The 12,156-nt window shown below is 38.1% G+C and overlaps 1 protein-coding gene across 7 annotated transcripts in view; it reads left to right on the forward strand.

Moving 5' to 3' along the window:
- Positions 1 to 12,156, forward strand: part of ANKRD12 (ankyrin repeat domain 12) — a 122,098-nt gene continuing 109,942 nt past the window's right edge. For 3 of the 7 annotated variants that reach the window (XM_045887035.3, XM_045887038.3, XM_064577914.1), the window contains exon 1: positions 1 to 298. The gene's annotated coding sequence lies outside the window, so the exon portion shown is untranslated. Of the gene's footprint in view, positions 299 to 651; positions 762 to 2,996; positions 3,041 to 12,156 lie in introns of those variants that run through there. The other 4 variants (XM_054510359.2, XM_054510362.2, XM_064577913.1 and 1 more) reach the window with 3 other exon arrangements.

The following is a 12,156-nucleotide window of genomic DNA, read 5'->3' on the forward strand; positions in this document are numbered from 1 at the left end:
GGGAGCGAGGAGGCTGTGGTGAGAGACGGACGGAGACCGGAGATGTTTTCAAGCCCGGCCTCCGCGGCGTTCGTGGCGGTTGCAGCGGCGACGAAGGCAACGACAGCGACGGCATTACCGAGGCACTCGTTCAGGGGGTAAACCCTCCTGCGCCGATCGTGCCTCGGGTCCGTGAGGGTGAGGGGGGCGTGGCGACAGGCGAGGAGGAAGGAGGGGCGCGGTTTCGAGCCCCGTCCCCGGCGCTTGGGAGGAGACCCCTCAGTTCTGCGCTGCTCCCGTCCCCCCTCCCCAGAGCAAGGTAGGGGACGCGCCCTGCCCACCCTGTCTCGTGCCGGCCGGCCTGGCCAGGCACGACCCGCGGCGCCGCAGGCCTGACAGTGACAGGCCGTTAGTGGCCCCGGCGCCGGCCCGCCCGCCGCCGCCCCTCCAGGAGTCCCGAGGAGCCGCGGCGCGGCCGGGAGCTGCCAGCAGGGCGGGGGCGGTGCGGGGGGACTTGGCGGGGCACCCCCCGCCGCCGTTCCCGGGGCTGGGCTGCCACCGCCTCCCGGAACATGGCGGGGTCGGGAGGAGCGTGTGCGTGCGAGTGTGCGCGGCCCGAGAGGGCGCCGCCGGCGTGCCGCGGCCGGACCCGGCGGGGCGGGGCGGGGCGGGGAGGGGGTGGGGGCGCGCCCAGCCCGCCGCGCGCGCCCGCCCGCCGGGAGCCAGGGTGCGGGCGCGGCCGCAGGACACCGCTGTGGCCCCTCCCAGAGGGAGCATCGGAGGTATCGGGGTCCAGGGGAGAGGAAGATGAAAGGGAGAAGGGAAATTGCCGCTTTAAATAGTCTCAGGGGCAAGGAGAGCGGCACGCTGCAGCTCTGTCTTAAATGCCAGTGTAATCTATCTTTGCCGCATTGGGCAATTGGTTCTTTTCATGGTTCTGCAAATGCTCATTCTAATGGTGTTCGTAGACCCTTGGAGCACGTCAGGTTCTTAGATCTCATTTTGAGGGGTAATATGATGTGACGCATCTTCGAGGATCCCAAAGCGTTGAATAAACGGTTGTACAAAGAGGTTACCGAAGCCCAGCTGACAGCTGTTTTAATAATAACAGTAAGAAACAGTTTGGGATGGGAAGTTAACACTATTGCACCAGTTGAAACCGTAGGAAACATTTTAAGCAGTGTAGTCGTTGACATTGTAATTTCCACTGGACACCCGCGGCTAAACTGCGAACGCGGGTGAAATGGGTTGCAGATTCAGTGATGTGTAAAGCCTTGGAATTATCTGTAATCCTGAAGTTGAAATGAACCTGTGTTCTTAGTCGTACTCCTTTTTTATTTTAAAAAGGTTAACGTAAATTATGAAGGAAGGCGAAACGGTAAAATAGCTATTTTAAAATAAATTGACTGCTTATTAAAAACATATGCTCAAGTAGGCTGCTAAAAATCTCGGGCACTGATCTGTTTCAGTTTCTTCAGTCATTATACAAAGGCTTTCCTGGAGATTAGCTCAGAACTGGCAGAACATATGCTCTGTTGGTGCCAAGTGGCTTAAAAACAAAATGAGATAGTGTTGACTATATAAGATCAAGTCATTATATTAACTAATCTTGTTGGGAAAAGTCTTTAATTTGGGCTAAACGCAAAAAAATATTTAAAGACTCAAAATGTTTCCCCAGATTATAGGCAAGAGGAGAAAGGTTTTACTACTTAAAGATCTTTTATAAAGTTGACACCAAGTACTAAATTTTTTTTAAAGGAAGGTCTGCAGTTGGTTTGACTAAAATCAAGCTTAACTACTCAGGATATATATTATATTTTAGGGGCAGGCAAGGTGTTAAAATGAGCTAAAATCTAAGTGTTAAGTGGTATTCATGGAAGGAAAAAAAGAAAAACAGGATGCCTTTAATGTTCTTTATCTCATAGTTGTTGTTAGTATGGTTTTATGAGCAAGCAGAGCTGGGAAAGTGAAAATCTAGGGTTGAGTATTCCATGAGGAATATTTGAGGAAGAATAGAACTCAAATATTCCGATGAGCAAAGAATTTAGTAGGTGAAAATATGTTGTTCAGTCTCTGTTTTTAGTTCTTGAATATCAGGAAGAAAAGAAAAAAAAAAACAAAAACCTGAATTTTGTTTGGGGACAAGTGCCTCCTCAGTGGAATGAATTTAAAATGAAGATGTATTTATCAAGGTGCTTATATATTCCTTTTTGTTCCTATAGAAGTTGTTGGAAAATGTGATAGTCTTTTGAGGTAGATTGTAGAAAATGGGAGTCAGTGGGATATTTGAAAAACACTTTGTTGGAAAAAAGGTCTTTATTCTAAGGAGTAAGAAGAATAATAGTAAAAATATTCAATTTGTTGGCGTTAGTTGACTGGTAGTTAAATTTTCTTCATTCTCATGTTTTAAGAGCATTATTACATTCTGAAAAGAGAATGATCTGTGAGATTATTTCTATCATAGTAAGAGGTTTAGGCTGTTTTCTGTATATAAACTTGATGATACTGAATCAGTATCTATCAGAAAGGCATGAAAAAATTGTCTGATAATTGGAATAGGTTGCTTAAGAGTTGTTCACATTATTTTGTGACTTGGAACTTGTTGCTAAAATTAACGTTGAAATGTATTTCTAAAATGCCTGTGTTGTGTAAAGGGTACAGTCATGGTGATTTGTCCTTAGAACTGGAAGGGAACTCAAATTTTCTAGTCTGTTTTCCTCAAGAGAAATTAAAGTCCTGGTAAGGTGAAATGACTTACCCAAGTCAGGACAGCCTATTTAAAAAGTTTGTGGTTGGCCTAGAGATTCCTTTCTGTGAAAATGCTAATACCTCTTTCTTTAAGAAGTTTTATGGATTAGTGGAAAAAATATTGAAATATAAGTGATAAGGCCTCAATTTAAATTCTTGATTTAAAAAAATCTTGATTTATTACTTCCTAACTGTGGTTCTTGACAAATCACATTAACTTTGAGAATCTTCTTAATCTACAAAAAGTAATTTTCCTAAATAATTTACAGGGTTGTTGGATGGAACAAGTGTGATTACATATGGAGAGCACAAGGTAAAACAGTAAACTTTTATACATATAAAAAGTGGCAATATTTAAAAAATAGTTTTACTGTGTTAAAAGGTGCCTAGATCCCTAGGTTTTTGCTTAGCCTTAGCTTTATTGTTTCCAACACCTGCTGTTTTACAGATTATAACTCCCTGTAGATACATTTTCTGATCCCCACTTAGTTCTAATCTTAGTAAAGCCTCTTATGAACATTTTAAATATTGCAGTTGTTAGAGCCTGACTTCCTCTGGAGAATATGAAGTTTCTCCATATAGCATTTGAAAACATTCTCATTTACACTCATGCATGCATAATCTGTTTCTTTAACAGTGGCTTTTAAAAAGTAATAGTGAAAGTATCTTAGTTGCAATGTTAATTTGTCTGTTGCTAGTTTCCACATATGGCAATAACAGGAGATAATTTCCTTCATAAACTCAGCTTTGAATGGTTTGTGTTGAGGTTATCTTGTACATCTAAAAATATAGAAATGTTCAGACAGTTTTTGTTAGTTGGCTTTCAGTGTTATGTTTAAAGACCTTTTCTTCTAGTGCTTTAAATTGATAATACTGGAAACACATATGTGACTATTGTTTATTGTTGTGTATGTAGATTACCTGTAATCTTGAAGCTGAAAGTTATGATAAACATTCATTGAGCACTTAGAATATGAATGTATCTGTGTTCAAAGTTTTAAGTAAAATATTTAAGAATTTTCAAAATAACCCTGTGAAACAGGTACTATGATTATTTTAACATATGGCTGAGGAAAATGAGGCTTTGAACTGTTATGTGATGTGTAGATATTCACAGACCTAAAAAAAAGTGACAGACTGTTATTGTTCCCGTTCTTAACCGTTTGTGCTCTGCCTCTAATTAAGAGTGTTTAGCTGATTTTGAAGTTTTAAGGCAGTGTTTCTTAAATTTCAGACTTTGTGAAAATGTCTAGGGGCCAGCTATTCTACCTTCTACTGTGTTGGTCAATAAAACAAAAAGAAAAGTAAACGCTTTATGAGAATCTTGGAAGGTAGGCAGCAAGCCTTTTCTGAGATGTTGAGATAACTATTGGGTTTTTTTTATGTTAGTTGTCAGAAGCAAATTAATCTCAGCAACTACAGAAGGACTACGGTTGTTAACATTACAAGAGGTGATTTTAACAAACTCCACCTTGATGTTATGCCATTTTTCTAAAGAAATGGATGTGACTGGAGGAAAAAAGATCACTAACCAAACTCATTTAGGACTTTTATAAGTAATTTACTTTTATAGTAAATTTGTCCATTTTAGAAAAATAGTATCTAAGACTAGATTTTCCAATTAACGAGACCCTCCAAAATTCCAAGAAATTCAAACTCTGAAATTCTTAGAAAATTAAGTTTAAACACAAATGCTTCCAGATTGAGATAAGTAGAAGAGGTAAACATGAAGCTGCAAGTAATAAGGTGGAAATAATTTCTTTTTCTTTGGCATCTTAAGTATTGTCTCTTCTTTGGCCAATACCTTGATATTTGCTTATTGCACAAAAATTGTTTCAAAATATGTAGTAGTTTACTTTTCTGGCCTTCGGTTTGTATTTGGGCCATAATTGGGGGAAGTGTCACAAATATTAGTGATAAATACCATATTTTCTGTTTTTAAAGATTTTTTTAATTTTTAAATTAAATAATGTCTATACCCAATGTGGGGCTCGAACTTAGAACCCCAAGATTGAGTCACATGCTCTAATGATGGAACCAGCCAGGCACCTCCAAGTATCATATTTTTAAACTATTGTGCTACTTGAAAGAGGTGTGAGAGAATCTTGTAGCTTCTCAGATTGTTCTTCGTCCTACATGGGAGTTTTGTCTGCCTCCTGAATTCTAACAGAATGAAAACCATGCATGTGTGGTTCTCTCTTCCTAGAAATAGCTGTATTGATTCAGGATACAAGATAATAGTATGTAAGAATTATGGTGCTGTGTAGTTCACGAAGAATTTTTTTTAAATTTATTTATTTGAGAGAGTGCGCACCTGAAGGGGGAGGGGGGAGAAGATCCTCAAGCAGACTCCCTGCTGAGTGGGGAGCCCAATGTGAGGCTGGATGCCAGGACCCTGAGATAATGACCTGAGCTGAAATCAAGAGCCGAAATCAAGATGCTTAACTGACTGAGCCACTGAGGCGCCCCAGTTCATGAAGTACTTTTTACATCAGATCCCTTGAATTTCCCAACTACTCTGAGATCAGTAAAACATCAGTTAACCTGATGGTGTTGAACCATGGGTAGGATCCAGGTTAAAATTCTCTGGCAAAATGCTAGATTCTTGAAATTCACTCGAGAAAGAGAAGCATTAGTAAATCTAAAGGAAGAGATAAAAAATACACATACTTTTACTCTCTCCTACCAAAGGCACATTGTACACAGCTTTCATTCTATTTTGTTATACCTCTTCTGTTTGAAACTTAAGCAGGTAGAAGTAAATACTAAAAACCTTCTTTATACCACTTTACTAATTAGTGGTGATTGAGAATGACAGAGGAGAAAATTAAAATTTTACAGAATGTTTCTTACGTTAATTTGCACAAAAATATTATAAGGTGGAAGAAAGCCTTGTTACATTCTGTTGTTCTATACCAAAGTCTTGCAATCTCTGAGTTAAAGTAAGTCCTTTTTCACCAGAGTTTAATTTTGAGTATTTGAAAGTTACTTGGTGATCACGTTTAATTTTATTGAGCTTCTGTACTTAAGGTACTGTTAGATACTTTCATATATGTTATTTTAATCAATGATGAGAGTAGATACCTTACATATCTAGTTATGAAGATACTTCAAAAAGGTGTCACTGGAATATCTCCAACTTTAGATACTAGTACTCATGAACTAACTTGAAATTTATAAGTGCTATATAAATGTAAGTTTGTTACTTTAAGAGAAATTTTTCTTAAGATCAACCTAATTCATTCATAGATTTATGTTGAGGTGGATCATCCAGTGGTGGTTATTCAACCTTCAGAAATTATCCCTGACTTCCAATGTTCATCCCAAGAATAAAGGTGAATGTTCTCGGGCGCCTGCGTGGCTCAGTTGGTTAAGCGACTGCCTTCGGCTTAGGTCATGATCCTGGAGTCCCAGGATCGAGTCTCTCGGGCTCCCCGCTCAGCAGGGAGTCTCCTTCTCCCTCTGACCCTCCCCCATCTCATGCTCTCTCTATCTCATTCTCTCTCAAATAAATTAAAAAAAAAAATCTTAAAAAAAAAAAAAGATGAATGTTCTCTTTAAGTTGCATTGAACAGGACAAAAAATTACCTCTTTACTGAGTTTCTATTTGTCCTCATATCATTGAAAGTAAACAGGAATGTTTGACAGAAAATTGGCTTACTCATTCTTCCTTTCCTTTGTCCTTTTTCCTCCTCCTGGCTCCTCCTTCCCCCTCAGACGCCAGTGTTCCTTTGCTTTTGCAAACACCCAGTGAAAAAAATCTATACCTATCTGTTGTTGGTTGACAATGTAAATTTGTGTTATTAGATTTAAGTATTACCACTTATATTTTATATTTCAAGGCTCTTGTCTTTAATTATGGTATGAATATTGATTTTAGCTACAGGAATTTGGATATTAGCTAATATATCAGGAAATAATCATTTGCATTTTCTCTTCTGTGAATTGACACTTCATATCCTTTGGCTATTTTTCTCTCTTTGTTCCTTCTTATTGGAAATCTCCAAGAGTGGCAATCAAGAATTTAAACAATTTCAAAAACACTTTTATTGTGTTTTTAAATTACAAAAATAATATACGCTTATTATTAAAATAAAAAACTATGGGGGCGCCTGGGTGGCTCAGTCGGTTAAGTGTCTGCCTTCGGCTCAGGTCATGATCCCAGAGTCCTGGGATCGAGCCCCGCATCGGGCTCCCTGCTCAGCGGGAAGCCTGCTTCTCCCTCTCCTACTCCCCCTGCTTGTGTTCCCTGTCTTGCTGTGTCTCTCTCTTTCAAATAAATAAAATCTTTAATAAATAAATAAACAAACTATGTAATAAAAGAGTTAACAATTCTCCAACCTCCCCCTCTGGATATTCTTTGTATATTAGAGATTGTTAATCTTTTATATGTTATAATTATTATAACATTTTTCTATATGTTATATTTATCATTTGAATCAGAACTTGCATTTTGCAGCCTTTTGGCAAACCCCAGAAGAAACTGGCTCTCTCCAAACTGTTAACCTTGACATGATAACTCTTTGGGCTCTTTTATTATGCCTTCACACCCCGAGTCCAAGAATTTCTCCTGTCTATAATTTTTGTGAACTCAGATATTAGGGAATAAGTAGCAGAAAACAGAATCCTTTGAGCATAGTGGAAAACTGGAGTCTAACATTTAAGTCATGTTCGTTATGAAGTACCTATTGACCGATACAGGTGTAATTACAAGTGTTCTTTGATTGGTAATAGGCTCTCCATATAACCTTTCATTCACTCCTAACAGTGACCTTGTGAAGTTTATCTTATTCCCATATATTTTTTTATTTTTGAGTAATCTCTACACTCAACATGGGTCTTGAAGTCAAGACCCTGAGATCAAGAGTCACATGCACTACCTACTGAGACAGCCAGGCACCCTGTATCTGAGTCCCATTTTAGAGATGAGATTTGTTTAAAATCTGTGGCTGTATTGTTTCCTCACAAAAGTACACCTTCAAAGAAGTTGGTGATAATTATTAAGAGAAAAAAGGATAAAATAATAGATACCTGTTTACCCTTTTAGGGAAAAGTAATTATTTTATGTTACGGATTATGGATGTTTATGAAGAGTGAAAGGGCTTGAATGATCCACTCTGACAGTGTGATAGTTTATTGCTGGGTATTGAATTTGAAAGTAACTAGAATTTTTATCTTTTTACTTCTGAATCTTCAAGTTGAACAAATATTATGGATATAATAAAGATTTTAAACATTTCATCGTTAACAAATTTTAAATAAATGTATCTATGAACGGCATTGCACTTATTGTTGAGGCAGATGTTTGGGAAAATACACGCAAAGACATTATTATGGTCTCTGTCTTTTTTAAGGGTTTACACTAAGTAAACAAAACAAAGACATGTGAAATAGGACAGTATTTTTTTTTTTTTAAGATTTTATTTATTTTTTGACAAAGAGAGACATAGCGAGAGCAGGAACACAAGCAGGGGGAGTGGGAGAGGGAGAAGCAGGCTTCCCGCAGAGCAGAGAGCCCGATGTGGGGCTCGATCCCAGGACTCTGGGATCATGACCTGAGCCGAAGGCAGACGCTTAACGTCTGAGCCACCCAGGCGCCCAGTTTTTTTTTTTTTTAAGATTTTATTTATTTGAGGCGGGTGGAGAGCATGAGCAAGGGAGGAGCAGAGAAAGACTGACAAGCAGACTCCACACTGAGCATAGAGCTGGATGCGCGACTCAATCCTACAACCCCAAGATCATGACCTGAGCTGAAATCAAGAGTCGGATGCCTAATCGACTGAGCCACCTGGGCACCCCACGACAGTATTATTCTTAAACATCTAAATTGCTTTCTGGTTGGTGTAGAAAGGAACGTGGTAAGCCCTGCAAGGACATAGATCGTGTCTGTCTTGTTCAGTGCTGTACACCTAAATTTCATCACACTGTAAAGAGTCACTGTATATTTGTTGAATGACCGAGAATCACCCCAATGCCAGTGACAGGAGAATGATTTGATTGGCATAAGAAGACTAAGGGAGAAAAGATAGCACATGAAATTACTAGGATGAAGAACTTAATAAAAATGAATTTGCAAGATGGGAAATGATATAATGCAGATTTTCTTAGAAAATAATTGTAGAAATTGTATGGAATTCAGTGAGAGACAAGAAGATGATTGGTAAGGTTGTTAGGTTTTAAGGTTTTAGGTCCCAGTGCTCTAAGCACATACCTGAAGAAGACGACATTCTCTGCTTGTATGGAGCTTGAGATCTAGCAGGAAGAGTTAGTTACTTAAAGCAAGGATCCATAATTAGGGAGAGGTTTTGTAAACATTTTGAAATTATATTGCAGATTCCTTAGTGAATATGCTTTCAGGGTCTGAAATAGGTCTGTCCAAAAGACTAAGAATCACTGACTTGAAAATTTAAGTTCAGTTTTGATCTAGAATTATTATATTCTTAAATAGTCCTAAACTTGTGTTTTTAGGCATTATTTTTATAATATTTCCTTTTGATAGATAAGGCTGTTTTAATATTGGTACTATCAGTGAGATGTGCCTCTTTTTTCCCCACTTTATAACATTTGTGTGGTTATGTATCCAGAAATGTTTTCTTTTTTTAAAAGTAAGACAAAATATGCATGTATTCCTTCCTGTGGGGATTGGAGTTTTCACAATACTACTGTTTTCTGTACTCTCTTACAGTTATTTTAATACATTGAATTTACTCTGTTTCGGTTCCCCCATTACCATATTTTTCCTTGTCACTTTCTTCAGTATACTTTGGTAAGGAACCAGTTTATAATTCTAAATTGCTGTGGCCAAGAAAAGCTACCAGTAATACATACATATATTACCTTAAGCCAGTTAAGAGCATGTTTTCTTTTAAGTGCCCTGAAATGTGCACTTATCCTGAACTCTTGTGTGTAGTATAGTAAGTAGGTTATGTTGGACAGTATGCAGGATACAGAAAGAGAGGTAGCAGATAAGTACTAAAATAAAGCCCAAACAATTCAACCCTGATGTGAAGTCCTATGAAAGCTATAAATTTTGGCTCTATTTTGAAGCAGTGTTACAACTGATGCTGTAGTTGGGTCAGGGTAGGAATAGTGTGGTATGCAGATTAGAAATAATTTAATACTTCCACTAGCACTGCTCTCTCATAAGGTACTAATTTCAGCAGCTTCTCAACTGCATAAAGAGTTTGGGCATAAAGATGAGTTTCAGGATCACAGGTTTATAATTATAGAAGCAATGATTCTTGTAAACTATTTTTTTTTTATTAATGCCATGACCTTTATCCTAAGTCTCTTACATTTTTATGTACCAATGTCAAAAGTACACCAAATTATCTAAACAATTAAAAATCCTTTCATTTGAAGGTAAAGTATGTGCCCTTTCATTTTAAAAGAAAGCAGTAAAAGTGAGTTAGGGCATTACTTGGAATTAAACTGTGAGGAGTATTTAGAATGGCACCAGATTTATGTTGTCTTTTGAGGGGCAGGAGAAGGGGGCAAAGTTAAAATATCAAAATGTTTTTATTTTGAAATATTTCAATAATATAAAAGGGACAGGAAACAGCATAATGAACTTCCTGGGTACCTATCCCCAGCTTAAGAATTAAACATTACAAATTCAGTGGAAGCCCCTATATGCTTTTCCTGGATCTATTTCCTCGCTCCCTCAGGCTATCTCCCTTTCTTTGTACAAACTTTCCAACAGTGGCATTTCCCTTTCTCTAGACCTATGTAATTTTGTTTCTTTCTTCAAAGTTCACTTCAACGATCTCTTTCCATTTTAACTTTATTGTATATTGTATATAATAGTATATATATAATAGTAGGAGTGGTCTGAGAAGGGGAGTTGAAAATAAGATTGTATACATGAGATAGAAATCTACCTTAAAATCTAGGCAAGGGAAAGTTAGATTTCAACACTGTACTATATGCAGAACAGAATTGATAAAGTAGATGTAAGAATAACCTAATTGTTTTTAGGAAGATTAGTCTGGTAGGAGCAGTGTGGTGTAGTGCGTCTGAAAGGAAGTGATGATTTGCTAACTCATTTTGATTGACTTTTTCCCTCCTTATTACTGTATGCTGGTGAGATTTTACTTGGCCTCCCAAACACTTTATTACCATTTTGACAGAAGAGAAAGGAGCTGGTAGCAAAATGCTTAATAATGAGTGTTTCTAGTTTTCAGGATTTGGGTAATTACTCCTGACCTCTTTTAGAATATGTTGACAGTGAAGTGAATACATATATTCTATTAGATTTCTACTTTAGCCATTGGTAATTTTTTCAGCTCCCAGTGCCAGCAATGCAAGAAAAGCTACGCCTTAACCATTTTCTCTGAGCTGTTGCAGCCCTCTACTGGTCTATGGAAGTTGCACAGTTTAGAACCCTGTGGGGCTAGAAGGAGGTCCGTAACTCAGCAGCTCATTTTTAGAATCTTCAAACTTTAGAAGTCATTTATGCCACCTCTCTCAATTGCAGATAAGTATTTTATGTAATATATCTTAACAATTCTGGAAATATGTAGGTAGATGTATTAGATACCCAGGGCAAATAGATCATTGTAAACACAACTGCCTGTATTATTTTCTTTAAAAGTCTAAATATATTGTTAGAATGTGGTCCTTTATGGTCCACTGTTTGACAGTGTCAAAAAACATCTTACCACTAATCTCTTTTGTTAAATATTGTCTAATAAAGTAATGAGAATTTTGATTTTTAAAAATTTGAGATATTATTTAGTTGCTACTGTTAGGAGATAAATACAACAGACAAATGCAAATTGCTTCTTCTATTTTCTTTTTTTAAGATTTATTTATTTGAGAGTGTGCACGTGTGTATCGGGGAGGAGCAGAGGGAGAGGGGGAGAATCTCAGGCAGACTCCTCACTGAGTATGTTGCACGCTGCCCTGCTGCCAGAAGCGGGGCTCGATCCCACGACCCTGAGATCATGACATGAGCTCAAATCAAGAGTAGGATGCCCAACCTACTGAGCCACCCAGGTACCCCTTGAATTGTTGTATTTTAAATTACTTTCAGCAACTTCCTGTTGCTGGAGCCAGAAACTTGGGTGTCATTCTAACCTCCTTGCTATTATTTACTATTCTCCCTACCTCACAATCTGATCATTATACTTTAAGTGGTCTAATTGTCTCTCATCTGATTTCTCTTTAGTCTGTCTTCCAAAGTTTCATCAGCAACACCTTTCTAAACACTATTTGAATTATGTCACTGCCTTTTTAAAAGTCTTAAAGTGCTTTTTGTCATCACTAAGATCCTGCAACATAATCACAAGGTGCTTCATGATGTGATCCCTTCCTACTTTCTTTAGATTCATTTTCTATCCATTGTGCTTCAGGTTTTGCTATCCTTTCAATATGGCCTGCTTTCTTGTATGAGAGTGTGTGTCCATACCTGTGCACATGCTTATTCTT

Source organism: Mirounga angustirostris, unplaced genomic scaffold (assembly GCF_029215605.1).
Source record: "Mirounga angustirostris isolate CCGP_5_RB_7025 unplaced genomic scaffold, mMirAng1.0.hap1 SCAF_14, whole genome shotgun sequence".
Taxonomy (NCBI): domain Eukaryota; kingdom Metazoa; phylum Chordata; class Mammalia; order Carnivora; family Phocidae; genus Mirounga; species Mirounga angustirostris.